Here is a 13,886-nt window from a genome sequence, read left to right as displayed (position 1 = left end):
CCAAGATCTTCCAGATTTTGGGACTCCAGTCAATTAAATTTCTTCCCTGCCATGGACTATTTGCTCTGAGTGCACTTGGTCACCTTTGCACAGAGTCACTTTTATTTATATATATATATATATATATATATATATATATATATATACACATACACACATACACACATATACATATATACATACACACACACACTAGAATATATATATATTTTTTTTTTTTTACTTTTACCGTCAGACACACACTTGGTCAATTTAGTCACCTTATATAAATGTATAGGTGTGACTTTCCACTTAGTCACTTTATTATATTTGTTTTCATTGCATTATTAATTTTAAAGATTGAGCAATGGTTTATTGATCCTGGGACTTTTTTGCATTATTTGTCACGTTGCAACCCCCCTTTTTTTGGGGGGGGTTATTTTATTTTATTGTACCCATTTGCACTTTTGGCACCATGTCACTTTAATGTGACCCCTTATTTATGGTCACATTATATCTACTGTGTATCATTTTGTGTCCCTATATTTATTGTTGGTTTATTGTCACTTGCAACCTATATTGGTTAATTCATTATATATATTGTGACAGGAAGTCAGGTAAATCTGTGGATGTAGTCACAGACAGGAGATACACTTCTGCTTGGGTTAGACAATTCACCAATTACTATAGGGTGTCGGCTCCAAAGGCAGCAGGAAGGTGTAAAGAAGTTGAAAGGCCTTCAGCTGTTCGGAATGAGGAAGTTAAGGCCTCTATAATTTGTCCAAAGGAAGTCTATTGATTGCTGCCTCTGACGCTGTGTGAGCTGGGGAGAGGAGGACAGTCAGATGTGTGCCTCCCGACCAGAGATGTATAGTAACTAAGTAGAACTACTTCACTACTGTACTTAACAGCTTCCATACAGAGCAGTTAGACCCCCCTTCCTGCCCAGACCAATTTTCAGCTTTCAGCACTCTCACATTTTGAATGACAATTGCTCAGTCATGCTACACTGTAACCAAACAAAATTTGTATAATTTTTTTCACACAAATCGAGCTTTCTTTTGGTGGTATCTGATCACAACTGGGGTTTTTTTTTTTCATGATATAAGCAAAAAAAAAGAGCAAAAATTTTGCAAAAAAAAAAAAAAAAACACTTTTTTTTAGTTTCTATTATAAAATTTTGCAAAAAATTAATTTTTCTTCATACATTTGGGCCAAAATTTATACTGCTACATATCCCTGGTAAAATTAACCCAAATTAGTGTATATTATTTAGTCTGTGTGAAAGTTATTGAGTCTAGAAGCTATGGTACCAATTACTGAAAATTGATCACACCAGATGTACTGATGGCCTATCTCTTTCTTGAGGCCCTGAAATGTCAGGACAGTACAAATACCCCCCCAAATGACCCATTTTTGTAAAGTAGACAGTCCAAGGTATTTAGTAAGAGGCATGGTGAGTTTTTTGAAGTTATAATTTTTTCCCACAATTCTTGGGAAAATGAAGAAAATTTTTTTTTCTTTTTTTTTCCCCAAAACGTTGTCAATTTATAAGCTATTTCTAACACATAGCATGTACACAGCAAAAATGACACCCAAAAATTAATTCTGCTACTCCTGAGTATGGTGATACCACATGTGTGAGACTTTTACACAGCCTGGCCACAAAAAGAGACTCCACGTCCAAGTAGCACCTTCAGGCATTTTAGGAGCATAAATACACATAAAAAAAACTTTCTTACTACCTATCACACTTTTCAAGGCCCTAGAGCACCAATACAATAGAAAAGTCCACAAAATGACCCCATTTTGGAAAGCAAACACTCCAACGTATATTCTATGAGGCATTATGGGTCCTTTGAACATGTCATTTTTTTCCACAAGTTTTTGGAAAATGTGGGAAAAAAATAAAAAAAACTTTTTTTTTTTTTTTTTACACAAAGTTGTCAATTTATAGGATATTCCTAACACATAGCATGTACATAGCAAAAATGACACCCCAAAATACATTCTGCCACTCCTCCTGAGTATGGCAATACCACGTGTGAGACTTTTTCACAGCCTAGCCATATAGAGGGGCCCAACATCCAAGGAGCACCATCATGCATCCTAGCCACTTGCCTAGGCCTATTTTTGACATTTGGTGTTTACAAGCTAAAATCAGTTGTTTTTGCTAGAAAACTACTTCGAACCCCAAAACATTATATATTTTTTTTAGCAGAGACCCTAGAGAATAAAATGGAGATTATTGCAATATTTTTTATCACACCGTATTTGCGCAGCGGTCTTCCAAACGCAATTTTTTGGGAAAAAATTCACTTTTTTGAATTAAAAAATAAGAAACCAGTAAAGTTAGCCCAATTGTTTTCCATAATGTGAAAGATAATGTTACGCCGAGTAAATAGATACCCAACATGTCATGCTTCAAAATTGTGCACGCTCACAGAATGGTGACAAACTTTGGTACTTAAAAATCCCCATAGGCGACACTTTAAAAATTTCTACAGGTTGCTATCTTAGAGTTACAGAGAAGGTCTAGGGCTCAAATTATTGCTCTTGCTCCAGCGATCGCGACGATACCTCACATGTGTAGTTTGAACACTGTTTACATATGTGGGCGGGGTTTCCGTATGCGTTCGCTTCTGCGCGCGAGCTCACGGGGACAGGGCGCTTTAATTTTTTTTTTACTATTTTATTTATTATTTTTACACTGTTTTTTTTAAAAAAAAATTGATAATTTTTATTTTTATTACAAGAAATGTAAACATTACTTGTAATAGAAAAAGGCACGACAGGACCTCTTTTTTGTGAGATCTGGGGTCAAAAAAGCCCTCAGATCTCACAAGTACACTAAAAGATAGAAAAAATAAATAAATAAATAAAAAAATTAAATAAAATGAAAAAAAAAAAAAAAAGGGACCTTTAAACCGGTTGCTAGGCAACGACGTTTGCCGTAGCTCCTGTCCTCCAAGACCATAGAGTCGAGTGAGGGCAAGCTTGCCCTCACTTGACATCCTGTCTTTGAGGATCCGGGACCGGATCATTTTCCCCGCTGCCGGCGGGTCTGGTAAGCGGGGAAAAGGACCAGAATGCGGCGGGAGGGGGGGGCACCTCTTCCACCACCCCGGAAGGGTGATCCCGCGGCGAATTCGCCACTGGGACCACCCTTATCGGAAGGCCAACCGTCCACCGTTTAAAAAAAATACCAGGGTTATGGCAGCTATCTTCTGCCATAACACCGGTATTTAGGTTTAAACGGAGGACATATATAAACCTTTTTGGACTTAGACATGGTGGCTGTATGAAGGGTGACAGGTACTTGGGTACTTTGCTGGGCAGGTGACAGGTACTCTGCTACTGATGAGCAAGTGGCGGGTACTCGAGTACTCCGATAGGCAGGTGACAACAGGTACTCGGGTACTCTTATGGGCAGGTGACAGGCAGGTGATAGGTACTGATGAGTAGTACTGATAGGTGATACTGATACTGTACTGATGGGTATGGATGATCAGTACTGATACTGATAGGTGATGAGTACTTTTGAGTAGTGATGGGTACTGATGAGCAGGTGGCAAGTACTCGGGTACTTCAGGTGTCAGGTACTCTTGATGAGTAGGTGGAAGGTACTCGGGTACTCTGATGGGTAGGTGACAGGTACTCGGGTACTCTGATGGGTAGGTGACAGGTACTCGGGTACTCCGGTGATGGGTACTCAAAGTACCCGAGTACCTGTCATCAGAGTACCTGGGTACCTGTCATCAGAGTACCCGAGTACCCATCATCAGCCCATCAGAGTACCCGAGTACCCGTCATCAGCCCATCAGAGTACCCGAGTACCTGTCATCAGCCCTTCAGAGTACCCGAGTACCTGTCATCAGAGTACCTGATGGGCTGGTGACAGGTACTCGGGTACTTTGATGGGCTAGTGACAGGTGCTTTTTATTGGGGGGGGGGGCAATCAGTGTGGTTGGGGTGCACTGTACTTGGTAACTAGCTGTTACCACAATCTCCTCCTCACACAGGATCAGTGTTCTCTGTTGACATTTGTGACCGGCTGTGATTAGACACAGCCGGTCACGTGGTAAAAAGCCAATTTCATTGGCTGTTTACCTTGATCGGGGTTGGGCTCAGTCCGAGGGACGAGCCTCACCCCCGATCGCCACGATGTGCGCCCCCGGGGGCGCGCAGTAGCGGCGAGACCGGGCGGACGTCATATGACGGCCGCCCGGATCGAGAAAGGATTCCTGCCGACGTCATTTTATAATGGCGCGGTATGGAAGGGGTTAAGTACCGAAAGGCGGTATCTGTACTTTCCTAGAGTAGAATTTTTTTCTCCTACTTCCACTTTTACTTCACTACATTTTTTCAATGATTTCAATACTTCTACTCCATTATTTTTTTTTGTGCTGCATAGTTACTCGTTACAATTATAAAAATTACCACTGCCAGAACAGTAGATGGCAGGTTTCATGAAGCTCAAAACGTGTGTATTATCAGTGCATACGAAAATAAAAGCTACTGTATGCATAAATAAAAGCTGCATTTGAAATAATAAAAAGACAATATGATGTTCAAACTTTTGACTTCTTTCTTTAATAACTACATAACACAGTACTTGTACTTTTACTTTCAGTACTTGAGTAGCAATTTTTTTTTCAAAACTACTGGTACTTTTACTTTCAGTACTTGAGTAGCAACATTTTTAAAAAAACTACTTGCAATACTTAAGTACAATAAATGTTGAATACTTTAGTACTTCTACTCAAGTCACTTTTTGATCAAGCACTTCCACTTCTACTCAAGTCACTTTTTGATCGAGCACTTGTACTTTTACTCAAGTATGGGTTTCGAGTACTTTATACAACTCTGCTCCCGACGCCGTGTGGGCATGGGAGAAGGATTGCTGCCTCCTGACGCCGTGTGGGTAGAGGACAGTCAGATGTGTGCCTCCCGACGCTGTGTGAGCATGGGAGAAGATCTCCTGAAGTGATGTGCGCTGAGGAGGGTAAAACGTGTGAAGACTACTCAAGGTGAGGTCTGGACTATTTCTATGTGAAAAGAAATAAATGAACTGTTTGCTATGTGAAGAGACAAGCAAAGGAATGGTTGCTATGTGAAGAGACAAACAAAGGAATGTGTTCTATGTGAAGAGTGTGAAGAGAAAAACATGGACTATTGAGTGTCTGCTGTAGGATCAGCAAAGTTTGCCCAACAGTAGGTTGGAGACAGACTCCGTAGGTAGGTTCCTGTATGTGAGAAGGTAGCCGCCCACAGTGGCAAGGATTTATTTTGTGTTTAATTTTTATTTTGCTGTTTTTGGAGGCTTGCACTTGTGTGAAGTAAATTGCAAGAATAAACCAAACTGTTATTTGCAACCACTTCTCGGCTATCTCCCTGTGTAATGAATCCCCCCAAAGGGGTCATCCATACCCGCCACCGAGCTAATCAACCCCCACAATATGCATATGCGCACTTCAGTTTATGTCAGTATTGCTGAAAAAAAACACGCAAAAAAAAACCACAACGGCTTGAGGTTCCCCCTAAATTCATACCAGACCCTTATCCAAGCACACAGCCTGGCTGGTCAGGATGGGGGTGGGGATGAGCAAGTGCCCCCCCACTCCTGAACACTAAACAGGCCACACACATGCCCTCAACAAAGCAAAGCACCTTGCCCCATGTTGATGGGGACAGGGGGTCTCTTCCCGTCAACAGTGGGCTGTGGTTTTGGGGGTCTGTGGGGAGAGGCTTATTGGGATCTGGAAGCCCCAAAGGGGCCCCCAGATCCCGCCCCCCCATGTGAATGAATATCGGGTACATCATACCCCTACCCATTCACCAAAAAAAGTGTAAAAAAAAAATAAAGACAAAAGCCAGTTTGGAAAAATCCTTCATTAAAAAAAAAATAAAAAAATAAATAGTGTCCACCGATGATCAGTTGCCCGCCCGAAAAATAGAAAAAAAAAAAAAAGAAGCTCTTGCTTCTACGGACGCTTCCCGCGCTAGGAGCTGTTTTGAGTTTGACAGCTTTTTTAGAGGGATCTGACGTCACAAGCCGGCCCACAATGCACTGCTCAGGTTCAGTGAATAAATTATTGACTTAATAGAATTTATTCACTGCACCTGAGCAGTGCATTGTGGGGCAGCTCGTAACATCAGATCCCTATAAAAGAGCTGCCAAACTAAAAACTGCTCAAAGCCCGGGAAGCATCCGTAGAAGCAGGAGCTTTTTTTTTTTCTATTTTTTTGGGCGGGCGACTGATCGGGGGACACTATTTTTTTTATTTTTTAATAAAGGATTTTTCCAAAACTGGCTTTTGTCTATTTTTTTTCTACACTTTTTTGGTGAATAGGTAGGTGTACAATGTCCCCGATATCTATTCTCCTAGGGGAGGCTGGGATCTGGGGGCTCCCTTGTTAAAGGGGGCTTCCAGATTCTGATAAGCCTCCCCCACACACCCCCACAACCACAGCTCACGGTTGTTGGGAAGAGACCCCTGTCTCCATCAAGCAAGGTGCTTTAAAGTGGGGGGGGCAGAGCCCCCCTGCCCCAAAGCTCCCACCCCTATCCTGGTCAGCCAGGCTGTGTGCTTGGATAAGGGTCTGGTATGGATTTTAGGGGGAACACCACGCCATTTAAAAAAAAAAAAAAATTGGAATGGGGTTCTCCTTAAAATCCATACCAGACCCAAGGGGCCTGACTTTGATTCCTTTATAAATGTCAGTATTGCTGCAGCAGGCTACAAACATCACACAAATGCGCTACTTTACAGGCACATTAAGGGGGCCCAGACAACAGCCTCCACGCACCACCGGCACCCTGCACCCCTCCTTTCTGCAACGGTATCCAGGACAAAAAGATGGATGATCCCATTTACCTACCAAACAGGCCTTTACTTACCTAAGAGTAAGTCACTGTGTTTTTTTTATTAATAAACCTTATGCTTCACTAAGCTGGCGCTTTCTTTTTGTTTATTCTCCTCAGAGCCTCTCCTTGCTCCAGCTGGCAGCCGCTTTCGTGGGCCCCCTCCCCCCTTCCACCTCATCCTTTTTTTATATTTTTCTACCCATTTTTTACCTCTTTACCTCATGGTATGCCACCCACCATCAGAGAGCGCCATGTAATCATTGACATTAAGGGGGCCCCCCAGGCACGATATTTAAAGTAATTTTTCGTTTTTATTGTTTAACTTCAGGCATGATTAAAATCACTGCTCCTGTAAAAATTATAGTTACAATTTACATTCATGCAGGTTCCCCAGGACAGTACCCAGATCCCCATACTTTTTTTGAGCAGTACCCAGATCCCCATACTTTTTTTGGGCCAATAACTTCCATTTAAGCCTTTCAAATTAGAACTTTTGATTTTTCATGTTTGTGTCCCATAGACTTTAATGGAGTTTGCATGTTCGCTAGAACATTTTCAGTTCGAGATGTTCTGGTGCAAACTGAACAGGGGGGTGTTCGGCTCATCACTAGTGTCCAAACACTAGCCAGAAAAATTTCACTGCATTTACTGTACATCATTTGCAACTGTAAAATGTCTGCTAAAGCATTTGGGGTGCCACATTAAAATTGATGTTGCCAAGAATAGCAGGTGTGGTCCAATTTTTAGTCAGTAATGGCATAAGGTCAACAACAGTTGCAGAAGATGTTAACAGTGGCAGGTAGAAGAGTGTGCCAATAGTGGCCGCTTGTGCTCAAGGAGACATGGCAATGGTAGCAGCATTTAAGATATTTTTTGTGGCCTGCAGCATTGAAAGGAGAAGCATAGGATGTAGGGAAACATTTTTGTAGGTAGGCAGGAAAACATTTTTTATCAACAGCATCTGCTGCAGGGGCTTGATAGCTGCTGCTGATTTAGGACTGGTTCATTTACACAAATGTCAGCTGATCAATGGTGATGTCACGGGCTGGCAGAGTAGCTGGGATCTCCGATTGAGTGGAGGGAGAGCTGGTGGTGGCAGTGGATGCGGCTCCTCTGCAGAGGCATGATACTTGGATCCTTGTCCACTATCAATTGAAGCACTGCAGAGAACACTAATCATACCTAGAATTGCACGTGGAACAATTTAATTCCAGAGAATAGAGAGTACAAGTTGTACAGTACTGCTGCAAAAAAATTCAGACAGTGGGAACGAGGAATTGAACATGGTTTGCATTAGCGGCGATCTATTACTTTTAATTTATCAGTATTTTTGTATGTGGTGACACTTTAGAGATTGGCTGCTTATGCGGTTTCTTACCCTGATTTACTTAGGGATCTGGTCTATTTTTAATATTTATACCTGCTCATACTGGTGGTAGCCCATTGGTTTTTATATGCCATTACTTCTATCCAGCTTACTTTCTTTGTAATGGTCAAGCTCATTAATATTTTCTGGTTGCCAAAGCAGACATTACTCACTTGACTAACAAAGATGAAGCATTCGATGAGAATGCATCAGCTGACTTTGCTCAATCTTGACCCCAACCAGAAGCTCATTTCTAATGCACAATTGCTATAAGCCATGTGTGTTGAGAATTTAACTTCATGTTCCTAGCTATTGTGAGGCTATTTTTATTTTCAGAAGATTAAGCCAAGGTTCCTTGAAAGAACTTCCCTAATCCTCAGAAGTCATTTAAAAACTTTTACACTCCTAAAAGCCACCTTAAAATTTACCTTCCTGGTTGACTCCAATGCATTTTGCCAAGAAGGAGAAATTAAACCAAAATGTCCAGATTTTGGCTGAAATTTCAGCAAAATGAAAAATATCAACTTCTTTCACCCCGGCTTGTTTTATATGGTTGTATACACCAGCTGTAGATGTTGGTCCTATATGACAGTGGGTATGTAGTAACTACAGATGCATACAAATGTACATAAAAGTAGCATCCAAATTTCAAACATTTAGATATACAGTTGTTGAATATTGCACACCATAAAAAGTGTTTGTTTTTAATTGCCAGTGTAAGATACAAAGCGTTAGCTTTTTTTTAAAATTTATACATCTACTTTAATGATGTGTGCCATGTTAAATGCCTTTTCTTTCATGATTGTTAAAAGCAACATCTTCAATCTCTTTGAAAGAAATAAAAGGCACCATAGATCCATGAAAACAGTTTTCCTGTTCCTTAATCTTAACTTTTTGATTATAATGATAGATACAAATCTGTTTCTGCTTTGTTTAGTGGCCATTGAAAAGATTCATTTGTTGCAAATAGACTAAAGAAAGGAACTATTTTAAAATAAGGTTCCTCATCAGCTATAATAATGAAGGAAGAAAGGAGTCATCAATTCATGCAGTGTTGGCTTTGTCAGTTGTTATGTATCCCTCAGTAGTTGCAGATTTATATTTCTATCCGTGCATATGTTACAATTATTGTTCTCAAAACAATATCCTTGAAATATCTGCTTGGCACAAAAATGAAAAAATTAAAAGACAATAGGATTCATTATTTTGTTTTGTTTACTGCGATTGTTCACTTTTTTTGTTTTTAGATTATACATCTTATGACCATAATTACCTAAAAAAGACAAACAAAATGAAATGGTATCAAGAATGTAGAGAGTTTTTTTCAGAATATGCAAGGTAAAATTTAAATGGATCAATGAATTGCTGACATACAACTTAATATGAATGGGTTTGTCCTACTGTGATTGTAGGGCAATACGATATATACGATATAGGAAATGGAATGTCTAATGATCTTGGCTACATTATAGAAGGAAAAAGGGCTAGCCTTAAAGATGAAAAAAAAAAAAATCTAAAAAGGATTAGGGTATGTAAAGTCTGGTACACACTACCAGTTTTTTTTTTTCCACTCAACCCAGCACATTGAATGAAAAAAAAAAAAAAAAAAAACAGAAGAGCACGGGAGAATGTCATGTACCAACAATCCAATGTTAGTACAGCAATCTCCTCCACTGGGCTATTATGTTTTGATAGGGGGACCCCCCCTCCACTAGAACACACTGGTCAGCTGGCTGAGAGCGCTAATCAGATGCCAATCGGCAGACATTTTGCAGTCATGCCCTTTTGACAGAAGCTAGTTGTTCGGCCGGTTTCTGTTGGACCAGTTGCCATACACACGGGCTGAATGTCAGCTGGTTTCTATTGAACCAGCAGATCCCACCCAATATTTGGACCATGTGTGTGCAGCCCTTTAGGCTCATGCTTGCCAAGTAATGTGTAAGTGTAGCACTTAGAAGTATTTTTTTACCCCTCATTGAAATAACAGTACTATCCCTTTCCATGCCTTGTCTACTTTTCTCCCCAGACATATAGCACTACCTTTGTTTAGGCTTTATCCAACGTTCGGATTGGATTGAGATTCTGGCTCCGAGATGACACCTTTACTTTATTCCTGGTGCTTCTGCAGTTCTTGTCTCTTTTATTGTGTTGGAGTACCAGTACAGTACCTAAATAGGAAATATCCCGTTCTCCTTTTCTGTTGTATTCTATAGCATCTTATTTCTCTGTGATTCTGTTATTACAGAGCAGAATTTTCTTTAATACTGCACAAAATCATTGCATGGTTTTGTACAGCAGTTTGCACCAATTCATTAGTTCCCTTCACTCTGTCAGAACACAGTGCCATATACTGTATGTAGCCAAGGCACTGATAACCACTGTGTGTGCTAGTGAAGGAAATAGTTAAATTTAATAGTCCTTTTTAAAACATTGAGTTAGGCTTTAATTCCCAACTCCTTCCCCCATAACACACACACATTGTAAAAAAAAAAAAAATATAATATATATATATATATATACATATAATGTATGTATGTATGTATGTATGTATGTATGTAGCACCCTCCCAGGTAGGAGTTAGGCAAAACATGTGTGTGACCCTGTTCTGCTCATCAGGAGGGTCTGATCTGTTAGTTAGCTTGTCACATGCTTCCAGGTGGGACCTATTGATTCTGGGGGTCTCCTCACTGTATCCAATGAGGGACCTTGTCAGACAGTGGAGGAAACCGTGCCAATAGCACACCAGGGTTTATGACTGTCCCAGTGGGTGGGCATTGCTGCAATGCATCCTGGGATTGGAAATAAATCCGGAGGGGGCATGTAACAGGGTGTCTTTTGGCGGGAGCAAAGTCCCAGGAGGAGGTGGATTAAACTTCCTCCTGCTGATGTGAGGAAGTTGTCCTGGCAGTCGGCCTAGGGACCAGGGGTTGAGCTGTGCTGAAAAAGGATCCAATGTGCTGACCAAGTGGAGCTGCTGGGCAGAATACTTCTGGAAAAACAGTATCGTGAGTACTCAAGAATCTGCCCAGGGGTCTGCCTAAGAGAGGGGACCACGCCAGAGGGGTCAAGGTGATCCAGAAGTCAGCTAACCCAGACTGACACAGTAAAGAGGGTGGCAGGTTGTTAAGCCCTGAAGATTAAGGGGTAAAGGGGGCGCCAGGAAGGGCCCTGAAGTTGCTCAGCAGTGCAGTCTACTATAAAGGACAGCTACCTCAGGAAAGGAGTGCCTTAGGAAGCTAAAATGACTCTTTCACAGTCAAAGGCAAAGTAAAGTAAGCGGCCTAGCCGTGACTAGCTCAAACAGCGTTAACCAGCATCAGTCAGCGTTAACCAGCGTCAATCAGAATTTTCTATATCGCCCCAGCCTATTGTGCATAGTTCAGTTCAGTTGGAGTATCCCTCTCCTATCCAAGTTCCCAAAAAAAAAAAAAAACAAAGAAACTGGACTGGTCCTTGTCTGAGGTAAAAATACTTGGAAACATGTCAGAATGTTTTACTGTTGCTAATAGTAACCCAGGGGAACCCACACACAGCAGCTCCCATGGGAGTAGTATAAAATATTATATATTATATATATATATATATATATATATATATATATATATATATATATATATATATATATATATATATATATACATACACACACACACATACACACACACACACACACATATACACACACTGTATACCTAGTGTTTTCCAGTTGCACGGGTTCTTGGCATCTTTGCCTTTGGAAGAAAGACAGATACATATTTCTGCCAAGTGTGGAACCAGGCTGGGGGGTGTTGCCTGGGCTCACAGAAGTTAGAATGATGGCATGGGATCATTCAACTCAGTAGGGGGGGTGGTGCAACATCGCTGGGTTAGCAAGTCTGTGAAGGAGTGTTGGAGATCTGGTATAGCAGTGGGGTATAGTTTTTTTTATTTTTAAAATCATGCTGGGAACAGACCTTACCTTTTTAGACCAAGCTGGAGTTAAATTTGAATAGGTTATTTTTATAGGTTAATATTCCTTCTCACAGAATGTTATTTTATCATCACCATTTCAAGCAGCTCCATTCCCAGTGGAAGCCCATTCGGGGGAAACGCATAGGATAAGGAGAGCCACGCCGTCACAACATAGTGCGGTCCGCACTGCAGGCGGCCGCGCCGGCTTGAACTATACTATTCGTGTGTTTTTCTTCCCAAGCACGTAAGTGTATTTTTTATTAAACATCTGTTTTACTGAAGATAATGCACTATCAGTCTGCCTTCCTTTCCCTTGAACTCCTCCCTTGTGAGGATTAATTCCCATACAGCGGAATCGGCTCTGGAACTAAGGAGGGGATTGATTATTCTTGCTGCCCCTATTGGAACCATTATGGGAACTACATCGTAGGCAACACAGGAATAAATGCTTTTGAGCCCATCTTATTTTCTGATCTGGTAAGGAGCCAATCACGAGCACGAGGTGTACATGGAGAGGAGGGGATGATTCACTGTGGGGAATAAGGCTAATGGATGGAGGAATATCACCCTTCCTCATCACAAAAGGCACCTGCAGATGTCAGAATATACTAATCAGCAGCTTTTAATGTTTTTCAGCATGTACCTTTGACATACATTATGTCGATCAAAAGATTAACTCTGTTGATGGGAGTGGCCACACGGATTGAAGTTCGGTCTGAATCACTAGAATTTTGATCAGTGTGTGGCAACTTAAGTTTGCATCAGTTTAGTTAACTACAAAAGATACAAGTTAGACTTTTTGATCAATTGGAAGATTTCCCATCCTGTTACAATGTCAGAGCTGTCCCCTGATAATTGGTGAGGTAATTGTCACGCAGCAGGAGGATTATAGGAAACACAGATTTGCAGAATTAATTAGGCAGGGAAATGTTGGTTTGCAGGTTCCCAGATACAGCTTTCTTCCTATCTAGGAGAACAGTGAGCAGCACAGCAGTTACATCTCCAAACCTCAATCCATATTCCAAGTATGCATCATTCAGGTTATTGCTTCTTTACTTACTGTATTTTCTGCCAAAAAGGCTCTTGGACATGTTTTTTAGGAAACAAAGACATAACTTAAAAATGTAAAAAGAGTAAACTTGTGCGCTAAAATGGGGTAAGCGACCCGGTGAATATTATAAATGAGAAACTAGTGATGGACGTGGAACTCCTCCAAGCTAGCAGCTGATTTTGATAGTGTCCCCACTATCAAAATCAAGATTGTTCACAATTTGATGAAGTTTTGAAGATTTTTTTCTCCACCAATTTTCTTTTCTTATTCTGCACTATTTTGATTAGTCATCCACCTACACACCTACACAATTATTCATTATGTAATTTATGTTATCCACAGTCTTTGAGATCATCGGTTGTAGGTAAAACGAGTGGTCCCCCTCATTGAGAGTATAGCGCTGATTTTTACTTAAAGACATAACTTACTGATGCTACCGAAAATTGAGACCGTGCCCCAGCATGCTAGGAATATACTTGGAAAAAGCATTTAAACTGTACTTCAGGCAGATAAAAAAGGAACAAATGCAGCCCTCTAGTAATTAATACATCATTAAACACATTTGAAATGGAAGCATTGGAAGTACCTGATTTTGACTTGTTATTAGCCTCATACTTTAACTGCACAATCTATAAAGTAGAGGTTCAAGAGACAGAGACAGTAACAACGTG

At 40.7% G+C, this 13,886-nt stretch overlaps 1 protein-coding gene across 1 annotated transcript in view; it reads right to left on the bottom strand.

Moving 5' to 3' along the window:
• LOC309549245 (uncharacterized protein) overlaps positions 1-13,886 on the bottom strand; it is a gene marked incomplete at both ends in the record, with an annotated part of 362,081 nt that overhangs the window by 278,843 nt on the left and 69,352 nt on the right. The gene's annotated exons all lie outside the window — the stretch shown is intronic.

Source organism: Pelophylax lessonae (genome assembly GCF_965119305.1).
Source record: "Pelophylax lessonae genome assembly, chromosome: 3".
NCBI lineage: Eukaryota > Metazoa > Chordata > Amphibia > Anura > Ranidae > Pelophylax > Pelophylax lessonae.
The sequence above is the reverse complement of the archived record's forward strand: the minus strand, read 5'-3'. Positions and strand labels throughout refer to the sequence as shown.